This window comes from Scylla paramamosain, chromosome 7, assembly GCF_035594125.1.
Source record: "Scylla paramamosain isolate STU-SP2022 chromosome 7, ASM3559412v1, whole genome shotgun sequence".
Lineage (NCBI taxonomy): Eukaryota > Metazoa > Arthropoda > Malacostraca > Decapoda > Portunidae > Scylla > Scylla paramamosain.
In genome coordinates this window covers 25,865,616-25,878,115 of record NC_087157.1, presented here as the reverse complement: position 1 = coordinate 25,878,115, position 12,500 = coordinate 25,865,616, and positions in this window count along the sequence as shown.

The window sequence follows — 12,500 nt, the reverse complement described above, 5'->3', positions numbered from 1 at the left end:
ACACAGGCTCTCTCAAGTACAATTTACATAAGAACATAAGAAAACATGAGAAGCTGCAAGGAACCATCAGGCCTACAAGTTGTAGTCCCTGTATAAAACATGCCTATCTGTTTCCACCCATCATCTTCATCCATAAATGTGTGTAATCTTCTTCTAAAGCTCTCTATTGACTCAGCACTAACAACCTCATTACCGATCATCCACAACCATAAATTTATCTAATCTTCTTTCAAAGTTCCTTATTGACTCGGCACTAACAACCCGTTTACCTATCACACTACCAACGATGTAACCACCAAGCATACACTCACACATACACCATAGACGGCTTGCTGCTCGTGTATCGACAAACTTTCAGCCTGCAGACACGGCCTCCTGATATTCCTATTAATACAATACTGCAACGACGCTTTTTCTCTATCTCTTTATTACGGACCAAAATGTTTTCGTTTAACTTCCTTTGGCGTTTTTTATGTATTTTTTTTAATAAAGCCTTTTATTATCGTGGCCTAAATTGTTTAAATGTTCAGCGTTCAGGGCCGCTGCTCACACTGGAGGGGAGGCGCAGGGGAGGCGAGGCCGCGGGGCTGCCAGGGAAAAGGGTCACCAAATCCCGGCGCAGGGGGACCTTAGTGCCACGCGGAGGCCCTCGGGCGTAAATCTCAAATAGAAATATAATGTAAACCGTTCGGGTACCTTTCCCTTAACGAGGCGCCGCCATGTACAGCCGCCCCCACAACTCACTAAGGGCCGTGTTCTTAAACGTTCGGGCGCCTTATCTCGACAGCCTCTAACAGGGTCTAGTCAAAGTTAGTGGGAGTTCCAAAAGTGTGTTCCTGACTCTGGTGAGCGTTTTAACATAGGTCGTGCATTATCAGAGGGGGAAATAAAAGCATCGTGGGAATCCAACTTTATCTCAGTGGCCTTTGAAAATAATCCTGATGAAAGAGAGGGGAAAAATATTAAAGATATGGTCCAAAGTTCTGTGTATTTCATGGCTATAAACAGAACACAAATTATGGTGTGGGCTGACTCGTTGTTGTATGCCAAGATTTCTGTAGAGACGAGAAACTGAGGATAACTGTTTAATTTATTTTATATTTTAACAGTGTGAGCTTCTCTCTACTGTAGCACTTTACGTAATTCTTCTTTTTATTATTATTTTTTTTTTTTTGTTGCGGCAAGTTCCCAGATGTGCCTAAGTAGAATATAAATCACAACATGGGAAACTAACTAACTGCTTTTATATCAAGAGTTGCGCAGAGTCCAAGAAGAGCTACAGAAACAAAAGGAATGTAATAACTGGAGTGAGTTTCCAGATACCACTATTTAATCTGAAACATTTTACAGAACACACCACAACTTGGCACACCTGCACCTGTACCTGGCAATAATGATGGACGCCCAGATATAAACACATTAATCCAGTGCATCATTCCAGCAAATAAACAACTCAACGATACTTAATGGCTCAAGTTATACAAACACATCAGTCTGCCGTGAGAGAGAGAGAGAGAGAGAGAGAGAGAGAGAGAGAGAGAGAGAGAGAGAGAGAGAGAGAGAGAGAGAGAGAGAGAGAGAGAGAGAGAGAGAGAGAGAGATAATTGGGGGAGGGGGAGGCAACCCAGCACGGGATTCACAACACTGCCTGACCCACACCGTGCAAGCCGAGACCCCTCAATGACCGGCCTTTAAACCACTCCAGCACGAGCACCACCTGATACGCGCTGTTAATGCACTAGAAACGCCCTTCAATTAAACATCCCCTGATTCAACTCTACCATAATTACTACAGCTCTTGAAATCACGGCACTGACAGAAGTACTACAAACTTTTCCGCCTTTCGCTGGGATACACAACAAGTCACGACACCAGATAATCTTAACTAGTACCTAAGATAAACAAATATAAAAAAAAAAGACTGATAATAAAAGGGCAGGTTTTCTAATGACTAACTACCATAACACTTCAAAGGTCACCGTGGAATAGAAAAAAAGGAATCTCAGAGTGGTTTGTGGTTAAAGAACAATGTGTGAGGCAGCAGCGGTGAAGGGGCACAAGCAGCTCACACATATACACTCACTCGAACATGTACTCAGGCCGAACTGAATTCCCTATTACCAAATTTAAAAAGTGTCAAATTCCTGCGAGAAACAAATGGAAGAGTGTGAGTGTGGTTAAGAAAACAGAGAGTAGTGGACAACAACAGTGTTTCTCCCTTGCTGCCTTTCATATTTGAGGCTCTGTCCTATTTCTGGTCGTGGGAGAGAGAGAGAGAGAGAGAGAGAGAGAGAGAGAGAGAGAGAGAGAGAGAGAGAGAGAGAGAGAGAGAGAGAGAGAGAGAGAGAGAGAGAGAGAGAGAGAGAGAGAGAGAGAGAGAGAGAGAGAGAGAGAGAGAGAGAGAGAATTTCCTTCATCATTTATAATCAATGAAGAGAGAGAAAAGGAAATTAAGAAAAACTTAAAAGAAAATATTCCTACAGAGAAAAAGAGAATCAGGAGAAAAAAAAAGAAGGCATGGAATGAAAGAAATGAGAGAAAGAAGAGGAAGGAAAGTGCAGTGAAGAAGGAAGTGCAAAACATAAGAAGAGGTGTGTGTGTGTGTGTGTGTAATAATAATAATAATAATAATAATAAACGGTTTATTATTTAGGCAGTTGACAAACTGAAAATGTACATAGGGGATGGGGAAAAACTTAACATTAATCCTAACGGTAAGACTAATCTAGGAGGGAAATACTATCGATTGATGGCTCGCACCATGGTGGGAATCGCACTGAGTCTGTACCGGTCCGTGCGCGGCGCCTTCAGGGGCGTTATTTTGTTGTGGTGTCTGGTGGCACGGACAGGGCGAGGCGCGTCGGGCGGCAGCATGTCTCTGAGACGCGGATGATGCAGTAGTCCCTTCCCAAACTTCTCCAGAGCCTCTCGGTGCCTGGTGGATATTCTGGACAGACTCAGGGTGGTCAGGGCTTCTTCATAGGTGGTGTATGCAGGGCCAAGGATGACCCTACACGCCCTTTTCTGCACACTCTCTAGCTGTAGCTGTTGAGTGTGTGTGAGGGAGGAGGACCACGCTGGGGAGGCGTACATGAGTTTGGGGAGGATGAAGGTGAGGTACACCCCCCTTAACTCATCTGTCGGCGTCCCCAGCGACCTGAGTCTGCGCAGCATGTACAGCCTGTAGGTAGCTGATCTCACGGTGCTGGCGACATGCTGCTTCCAGGTCAGCTGGTCGTCCACCGTGACTCCGAGAAGCTTGGCACATTGGACCACCTGGAGGGGGTGAGGGCCCACTGTGAGCCGGGGAGGGGCACTGGTACAGAGGAGGTACAGAAATGCATCACCACAGTTTTGCTGTGGTTGATGGTCATCCTGCTCTCCTCTGTCCACGTCCGCAGTCGCTCCAGAATTGCTTGCAGTGGCGAGTAGTCCGGGTTCTTGTTGGAAACTGGGACGCCCACGGTGCAGTCGTCCACATACTTCCAGCGATTGGGGGTGTCGGTGAGGGCGTCGTTGATGAGGAGGAGGAAGCATAGAGGACCCATCTTGGTCCCTGGGGGACTCCACATGTCAGCTGTTGGAAATTAGAGACAGAGCCCTGATAGCGAACGGCCTGACGTCTCCCTGTGAGGAAGTCGGCTAGCCACGCTATCAGATTAGGAGGAGACCCAGACTTACTGCCTTGCTGATGACAACAGTGTGATCAACTAGATCAAAGGCTTTTTTGAAGTCGACAAAAGCAACAGCTAGAGAGGTGTTTCGCTTGTCCAGGTGGCTGTGGATGAATTCAAGGAAGCTGGTCAGGTAATGTGAGGTGGAGGTGGCTTTAATATTTCCGAATTGTCTGATATCCACGGTGTTACAAATTTTGGTGTATGCCCAGTCATATACAAAAAATCTTCACAAATAAGGCTAGGGATGGGGGTGATAGAGACTGGCCTGAGGTCATTGAGTGACTGAGGACTGGAAGTTTTGGGGATGGGAGTGACATAAGATGTCTTCCAGTCCGCGGGGCAAGAGTGTTGGGAGAGTGAGGCGTTTATTATGGAGCATAGCGGTGTTGCTAGCTCTACAGCAAATTCCTTGTAAATTTTTATAGGAAGGTCAGTGGGTGTGGTGGATCTTGGTTTAAATTTAAGTATTCTCTTAAAAACATCCATCGCCTGGACAGTGTGTGGAGGAGGGAGCGGGCAGATAGGCAGGAAGCGGAGTGGTGTGGAGGGGAGGAAAGGTTTGACAGATAGCAGCAAAGTGATCGTTCATCTCCTGAGCCGCGAGATTAGCAGGAAGGTGTGAGGTGCAAGGAAGGGATGAAGTGTGCTTTTGTAAGCCACACAAAGCTTTGATCTTAGCGTACCACTGTCTGTTGTTGGTCAGCTTGAGGTGGTGTATCTTGTCTGGGTAATAGCTTGCCTTTGCATTCTTAATCTCCCTGATTACTCTGTTTCTTAGTTTCCTGTAAAGGACCGGGCAGGAGTGGAACGCCCAGGTCCGCTGACGCATGAGTCTTTTAATGCGGGGCGTCATCCAGGGAGCATCAGACGGGTGCGTTGTGACGCTCTTGGCTGGGAAGTAGTGGTGGAAGGCTGCTGTAGTAGTGGCGACGTAGTTTTGCCATTTTAAGTGGACGTCCTCCTCATCCAGCACCTCGGTCCACGGGTGTTGTGTCACCCACTGCCCAAACTCCCTCATGGCTGAGTCAGGCATGGGGCGGTGGGTCCTGGTGACAGCTGACCGGGGGTCGAGGTGGTGGGTGTGGGTGACCACAGTATGGAGAGGTGGGTGCTCCGTCCCATGGGAGGCAGCGGCTGGGGTGGCGAGTACTGCTGGCCCAGGTCTGTGAGGATAAGGTCGAGGATGGCTTGCTGGTGGGTGGGGAAGTCCACGACCTGGGTGAGGTGTAGCTGGTGTAGGATATCGTTGATATCTAATCTGTTAAAGTCCCCACAGATGACCAGCTTGGCAGCAGGATACCTCACCCTCAGGGCATCAGCAGTGGTGATGATGTGAGCGGTGAGCAACTGTGCAGTGGCGGCTCGTGGGGGGTGGTACACGACGCAGACTATGATGGAGGCCGTGTTGTTGGGATGGGAGGGGGCGTGACTCTCACCCACAGGGCCTCCACACCGGCAGGAATATCGACAGGGAGGTGTGAGGGGCTGAGGGCAGAGCGGCAGAAGACGGCCACTCCCCCCCCCCTGCGCCCTGACCTGAGGTGATGGTATAGCTGGTAGTCCTGCATCGTGCACACCTCAGGAACAATCTGCCACGCCTCAGTAACCGCCACAATGTCCGCACAAGTAGATCTCACCGTCACAATCACTTCGTCCATCTTGTTGGCCAGAGACGTTGCATTAAATAAGAGGAGTGAGGGAAGACTATACCACGTTCTCGGCACCTCAAAGTGTTTGTATTCCCTCTTCTCCACCCTGCGGTCGTCTCTGGCACTGGAGGTCACTACCTTGATGGGACGCACCACACTTTTGCCTCCTCTCGATCCACGGTTTCGAAATAGTTTTAAGGACTTAAGGCACTGTATCACGTTGGGTGGCGGGTACCCAGATCCTCGTCTACGACGCAGGAGGTAATTGCGTTCGTATGTTTGCACTGAAGCACTCATTTTTCTTTATGTATCACACGCATTCGCTACAAGTGTTCACAAAAACAACAATCCCACCAGATCGAGCCTCAAACTAAACGCTAAAAGTTGAAAACAGAAAAGTAAAAAACAAAACAAACTGAGGTCACTATCACTAGGGGGCGGGGAAGGCCAACAAGTAGGCCGAGGCTGCTCGAGAGCGCCAGGTCACACGTCCTGCCCGTATGAGGTCAAGACGGTGTGTGTGTGTGTAATAATAATAATAATAATAAACGGTTTATTATTTAGGCAGTTGACAAACTGAAAATGTACATAGGGGATGGGGAAAAACTTAACATTAATCCTAACGGTAAGACTAATCTAGGAGGAAATACTATCGATTGATGGCTCGCACCATGGTGGGAATCGCACTGAGTCTGTACCGGTCCGTGCGCGGCGCCTTCAGGGGCGTTATTTTGTTGTGGTGTCTGGTGGCACGGACAGGGCGAGGCGCGTCGGGCGGCAGCATGTGTGTGTGTGTGTGTGTGTGTGTGTGTGTGTGTGTGTGTGTGTGTGTGTGTGTGTGTGTGTGTGTGTGTGTGTGTGTGTGTGTCCCCAAACAGATGTTATCGAAAAGAGGACGGGCGATGTTTGTCACAGGTGTCGGTCTGATGAAGGTCCAAAAGGAGAAGAAAGTGGAGGAGCAGTTGCAGGCGATGGAGGAGGAGGAGGAGGAGGAGAAGGAGGAGGAGGAGGAGGAGGAGGAGGAGGAGGAGGAGGAGGAGGAGGAGGAGGAGGAGGAGGAGGAGGAGGAGGAGGAGGAAAACAATAACATGATGGTGAATGACAAAGAGGATAAGACGGAAAAGAATAAGAAAATAAAAAGAAAACAAGATGAGGAAAAGAAGTATAAGAAAAAGCAACCAACAAGACGACTGAGGAGGAAGCAGAGAAGGAGAAAGAGAAAAAAAGAAGGACAAGGAGGAGGAGGAGGACGAGGAGATCAAAGACGAGGACAAAGACAACAAGGACGACGACGACGACGACGACGACGACGACGACAAGAAGAATAAAAATAAGATGAAAATTAATGAGGAAGAGAAGATAAACAAGGAGATGAAAAGACTACACAGAGACAAGGATGAGAAAGAAAGACTGGAGGAGGAAGAGGAAGAGGAGGAGAAGGAGGAGGAGGAGGAGGAGGAGGAGGAGGAGGAGGAGGAGGAGGAGGAGGAGAGGGGAAAGGTCGCGCGGAAGGAGGGAGGGGGTGAGGAGAAGACTACGCTGAACGATATTAACGGTGGAGGGAAAATAAACTGCCAATAAAAGAAGATCCCAGGATTTGGACGGAGATCCGCAGGGACACGGGAGCCAAAAAAAGGAGATTACTCGGGAGGCCACGACGAATAATCCACAGCCCTTGTAGCATTTTGTAGTGTGTGTGTGTGTGTGTGTGTGTGTGTGTGTGTGTGTGTGTGTGTGTGTGTGTGTGTGTGTGTGTGTGTGTGTGTGTGTGTGTGTGTGTGTGTGTGTGTGTGTGTGTGTGTGTGTGTGTGTGTGTGTGTTCGGAAGATTATAATCCGAAATAACATTCACAAAATTAGATAAACATTGCAGATTTTTGCATGTTTCTATTTCTCTGTCTGTGTTTTTCTTTCTGTCTGTCTGTCTGTCTGTCTGTCTGTCTGTCTGTCTCTCTCTCTCTCTCTCTCTCTCTCTCTCTCTCTCTCTCTCTCTCTCTCTCTCTCTCTCTCTGCATCCCGCATACATGCCAAAACCAGTCCTCTTAATTCATGAGTATTCTTTTCACCTTCATTCTTCCTCTTTTCTCATCGACTTTCTAGTGCTCCTTCTCCTCCTCCTCCTCCTCCTCCTCCTCCTCCATAAAAGACCCGACGAATCAAGAGCTTTTTTTGTCCTTTATTTGTATTTATCGTCTTCCTCTTCAGCATTATGCCTGTAATAGAATATCAAATCCACTTAATCAATAGCTTGCATATTCTATGTAAGAGTGGCTCTGAAGAAAAAAAAAAAAAGTAAAAGAACGGCCCATTGCAGGTGTCAGTCCCTAAAAAGAACAATTTAAAACATATCCAAAAATTAAACAGAGTGTCTTAAAATTAATTCCCATACACTCATGAAAGGAACTAAAATATTGCTGCTGCTTAATTATCCCACGTAATCTAAGAAGACACCTGAACTTCGCTGGCCATATACTGAGAGCGGAGGGCATCGGAAGAAACTGCTTATTAGGAAGAGTGGAGGGAGTGAGAGCGAGGGGAAAGACAGACAGTTAAGTTTATGGACACACTGCCGAGACGAGAGGGAGGTGGAGTGTGGACCAGGGCAGACTGGCAGATGATGAAGGGAGGTGGAGATTCATGGCCGCCTACGTCACTTGGCTGGCACCCCGGGAAACGTACTCGTAAATCCGGTATAGCCTTCTTCCTTCTCTTGTTCCTCCAGCAAGGGCGAGTCAATGAGCCATAAGTCTTTGGATAGGACACTGACACCACCAACGCTTCAAAACACTACCGCAGCATCTTGTCTGTAGCATTGGTATAGTAGTACGTAGGTTGGTGCAGCGATAGGGACACGTTGAGTTTATGTAGAAGTAGTAGTAGTAGTAGTAGTAGTAGCAGTAGTTGATATTGTTTTTGATGTCATTGTTATGGTTATTGCTATTGACGGTGGTGTTATTATTGTTGTTATTCTTGTTCGTGTTCTTTTTTTTTGTTGTTGTTGTTTTATTTTGCATACGTAAGCGTGAAGATTAGTCTTTTTTTTTTTTAAGTATTAGGACCAAGGCTTAGTTTCCTCTCACAATTTATCTTTTCTATTTCCACGACATAACGGCGGCGGGTTTAAGGTCGCGGCAGGAAAGAAGAGGAAAAAAAAAATGCTGAAAATGCTGTAGGGGATTTACTCCTATTAGTGTCTTTGTGCGGGGGGATTAGCGCTATGTGTGTGTGTGTGTGTGTGTGTGTGTGTGTGTGTGTGTGTGTGTGTGTGTGTGTGTGTGTGTGTGTGTGTGTGTGTGTGTTAAAGATACCATTAGTCTATATACATTATATACATTATCAACATTAATATCACTAACATTATCGCTTCCATTATTAATATCAGCAATATTATCAAAGCCATCAACATCATTGGATCCCACACTCACTTCTTTCTGAGAGAGAGAGAGAGAGAGAGAGAGAGAGAGAGAGAGAGAGAGAGAGAGAGAGAGAGAGAGAGAGAGAGAGAGAGAGAGAGAGAGAGAGAGAGAGAGAGAGAGAGAGAGAAATAAAATCTTGCCATACTACCAATTCTCTTACAAAAAAAAAATACATATTGAATAAACAAACACACCAAGAAATAAACTATAATGATAAATGCTGACAAAAATAGCTGGAATTTTGCTCTCTCTCTCTCTCTCTCTCTCTCTCTCTCTCTCTCTCTCTCTCTCTCTCTCTCTCTCTCTCTCTCTCTCTCTCTCTCTCTCTCACTCACTTCCTCTCTAACTCCCCCCATCTCTTTCCCTCTCACATTCCCCCCCATCTCTTCACCCCAACCACTCCCACACTCCTCTTTCCCACCTCATTTCCATCACCACCTTCTTCCTTCACACCTTCCCCTACACCCTTACCCCCTGCCACTCTCCCACCCACACCCCTCGCTCTCAAAACCCTCCGCCCGTCGCAGAAGTAACCAAATAAGCGCCAATACCACACAATGACGCCGCCCCGGACCCTCAGCCCATTGTTTTCTGATTCTATATTACAAGCTTCCGGAGCACGCCACGAGGAGGAGCAGGGGCAGGAGGAGAGATAATGCTAAGGGTTAATTTTATGAGGGGAATAAGATAATATGCGTATAGAGGGGAGTGAAGGTGGTGGTGGTGGTGGTGGTGGTGGGGAACTGTTGGTGATGGGGAGGAAGAGGAGGAGGAGGAGGAGGAGGAGGAGGAGGAGGAGGAGGAGGAGGAGGAGGAGGAGGAGGAGGAGGAGGAGGAGGAGGAGGAGGTGGTGGTTGTGGTGGTGTTGGAAGAAGAAGAAGAAGAAGAAGAAGAAGAAGAAGAAGAAGAAGAAGAAGAAGAAGAAGAAGAAGAAGAAGAAGAAGAAGAAGAAGAAGAAGAAGAAGAAGAAGAAGAAGAAGAAGAAGAAGAAGAAGAAGAAAGACGAAGAAGAAGAAGAAGAATGAGAAGAAGAACAAGAAGAAGAAGAAGATGACGATGACAAAGAGGAGGAGGAGGAGGAGGAGGACGAAAACGACAACGAGGAGAAGGACGAGAACGATGAGAAGCAAAGAATGACGAAGAGGACGAGGATAACAAAGACAACGATGACGAGTAAAGGTCGATAACACGAGGAGAAGATCGAGAAAAAAGTACACGGACGAGAAGTTCCAAGAGGAGGAGGAGGAAGACAGAGTAGCAGGACGAGGAGGGGGACTTGCTGCGGCGGACGGGGTAAATGGAGCCGTGCATTTGGAAGCGCTGGCGGTGAATGCTGAGCGGCGGGAGGTACTTCAAAGAGAGATCTATGTGTGGGGTACCTGCATGGCCGGCCGCCGCCATTATTTTGTCGGCACTACGTCTCCCCCGGGACGCCGCGCACTGAGGGAGTATTGAAGCGATGACGGCGTGGGCGTAAGGAGCAGGATAATGACGATAGCGATGGTGGTGGTGGTGGTGGTGGTAGCAGTAGTAGTAGTAGTAGTAGTAGTAGTAGTAGTAGTAGTAGTAGTAGTAGTAGTAGTAGTAGTAGTAGTAGTAGTAGTAGTGGTAGTAGTAGTAGTAGTGTACGGCAGGTTTCAAGACACTACTTCTTCAATTCTGGACAATCCTTTTGGCTCTTTTCTTTGGGTGCAGGCACATGAGCGAGCCTTCTTCTCAGAAATTTTTGTAGCCCTTTGACAATATTCTTCCTAGATAAAAAAAAGTAGTAGTAGTAGTAGTAGTAGTAGTAGTAGTAGTAGTAGTAGTAGTAGTAGTAGTAGTAGTAGTAGTAGTAGTAGTAGTAGTAGTAGCAGTAGTAGTAGTCGTAGTCGTAGTACCTACATGTTAATACTCGTACAAAGTAATGCTTTCTGATTTCACCGCTATTACTAATACCCATTCACAACAGTACTAATTTATTACTGCGCCTGCTCCTCCGGTACAAGACCCATGATCCACAGGTGCGTTATTCTGCTGTGTCAAAGTACGAAGGGACCCTTAAAATGATCAGCGGAGGTAACACAATAACTCAGAGCCGCGACATGTAGCAGCGCGTGGGAGTGAGGCGAGGTCCTGCGCTGGGATTAAGACGTGCGGAGGCTTCTTCCCAAATGAGGCGGCAGCGTGGAGGCGTGTGTGTGTGTGTGTGTGTGTGTGTGTGTGTGTGTGTGTGTGTGTGTGTGTGTGTGTGTGTGTGTGTGTGTGTGTGTGTGTGTGTGTGTGTGAGCCTAAGAGCAAGAACCAATCGATGAAATGGCGCCATTCTGGTTCCTCTGGTTCCTCCGCCCGAAAGGAGAAGAAAAAAGAAGGAAAAGAAAAAAGAAAAACACACACACGACACGACACAAAGATGATCTCCGGCAGTCGTGACTATTGTTGTGCGGGAGTGGGAGACTGTTGTTGTGAGGCCTTTTTATGAGCGGGGATCAAGTGTCAAGGGTGATGCATGTGTTGCTACTCCCGGGAGCCTCCGCCAGCCAGGCCATCAACCAGATAGATCTTGAGAAAGCTGGCCGTGGTGCACAAACCTTTACATAAACATCCATAAAGGCTTTCCACATATAATAATCATACCTTATACACATACATGTCTTATTATAATCATCCATACAAACCTTCAGATAAATATATACAAACATGCCTTCAGATCCATGCAAGCCCCCAGATAGCACATATAGGCCTTATGACAACCACTCATACAAGCCTTCAGGTAAACTTACACATACAAGCCTTCTGATAACCACACACCACATACTTGTACAAGCCTTGATAGCCAACCATACAAGCCTTCAGATAACCATATCCTACACATAATAACCTTCAAATTGCCACCCATACAAACCCTCCAGATAGCCATCCTCGCCCTACAATCACAAAGATCCCCGCCTTCCCCTACATGCCACTGGCCACACATCAAATGACCAGCCTCGTAATCCTGCAGCCGCCGCCCATTCCTGATTTGGCGGAGGCCCTCTTTGCCTTTGGAGGGAAGGAAGAGAGCCGTGGAGGGAGACTGTAATCTATGCCACTGTGAGGGCTCGGGGTGTTCGTCGATGTTTGTCTGCCTGTTTCTGGTTTTCAAGGTAAGGGGATGGAATGTCAGGTTAAAATTTGATGTTCTAGGTGTGATGGTGATTGTGTCCAGGAATTATGATGTGTAGTGTGTGTGTGTGTGTGTGTGTGTGTGTGTGTGTGTGTGTGTGTGTGTGTGTGTGTGTGTGTGTGTGTGTGTGTGTGTGTGTGTGTGTGTGTGTGTGTGTGTGTGTGTGTGTTTTGCCTTTTTTTTTTATACTCCCCGTCTCATGTGACAGTGACAGTGTGTTTCCGCTCTTTTTTTTTTTTTTTTTTCAGTTTAACTTGCTTCTACTAACCTTAACGTTAATACCAACAAGAAAACCACCGCACATTAACAGAAGGAACCCAACTTATATTTAAAGGTTAACTAAATAACTACTTTAATTAATACATACACCTACCTAAATACATACATAAACTCGCACAATCTTACTTTAGTATATTACATTATCCCACCACCACCACCGCCACCACTCCCACCACATTTCTATAAACGTTCCTATCAGCGACTGTAATCCAATCCACCACCACCACCACCACCACCACCAGGGCCAGGTAACAGTGCAGAGGTGCGATTCAATTTTGCCCGAGAAGAGGAGCTCCCTTTAAAGTATTGTGCGTGGCAGGTATTGTTACACTTAG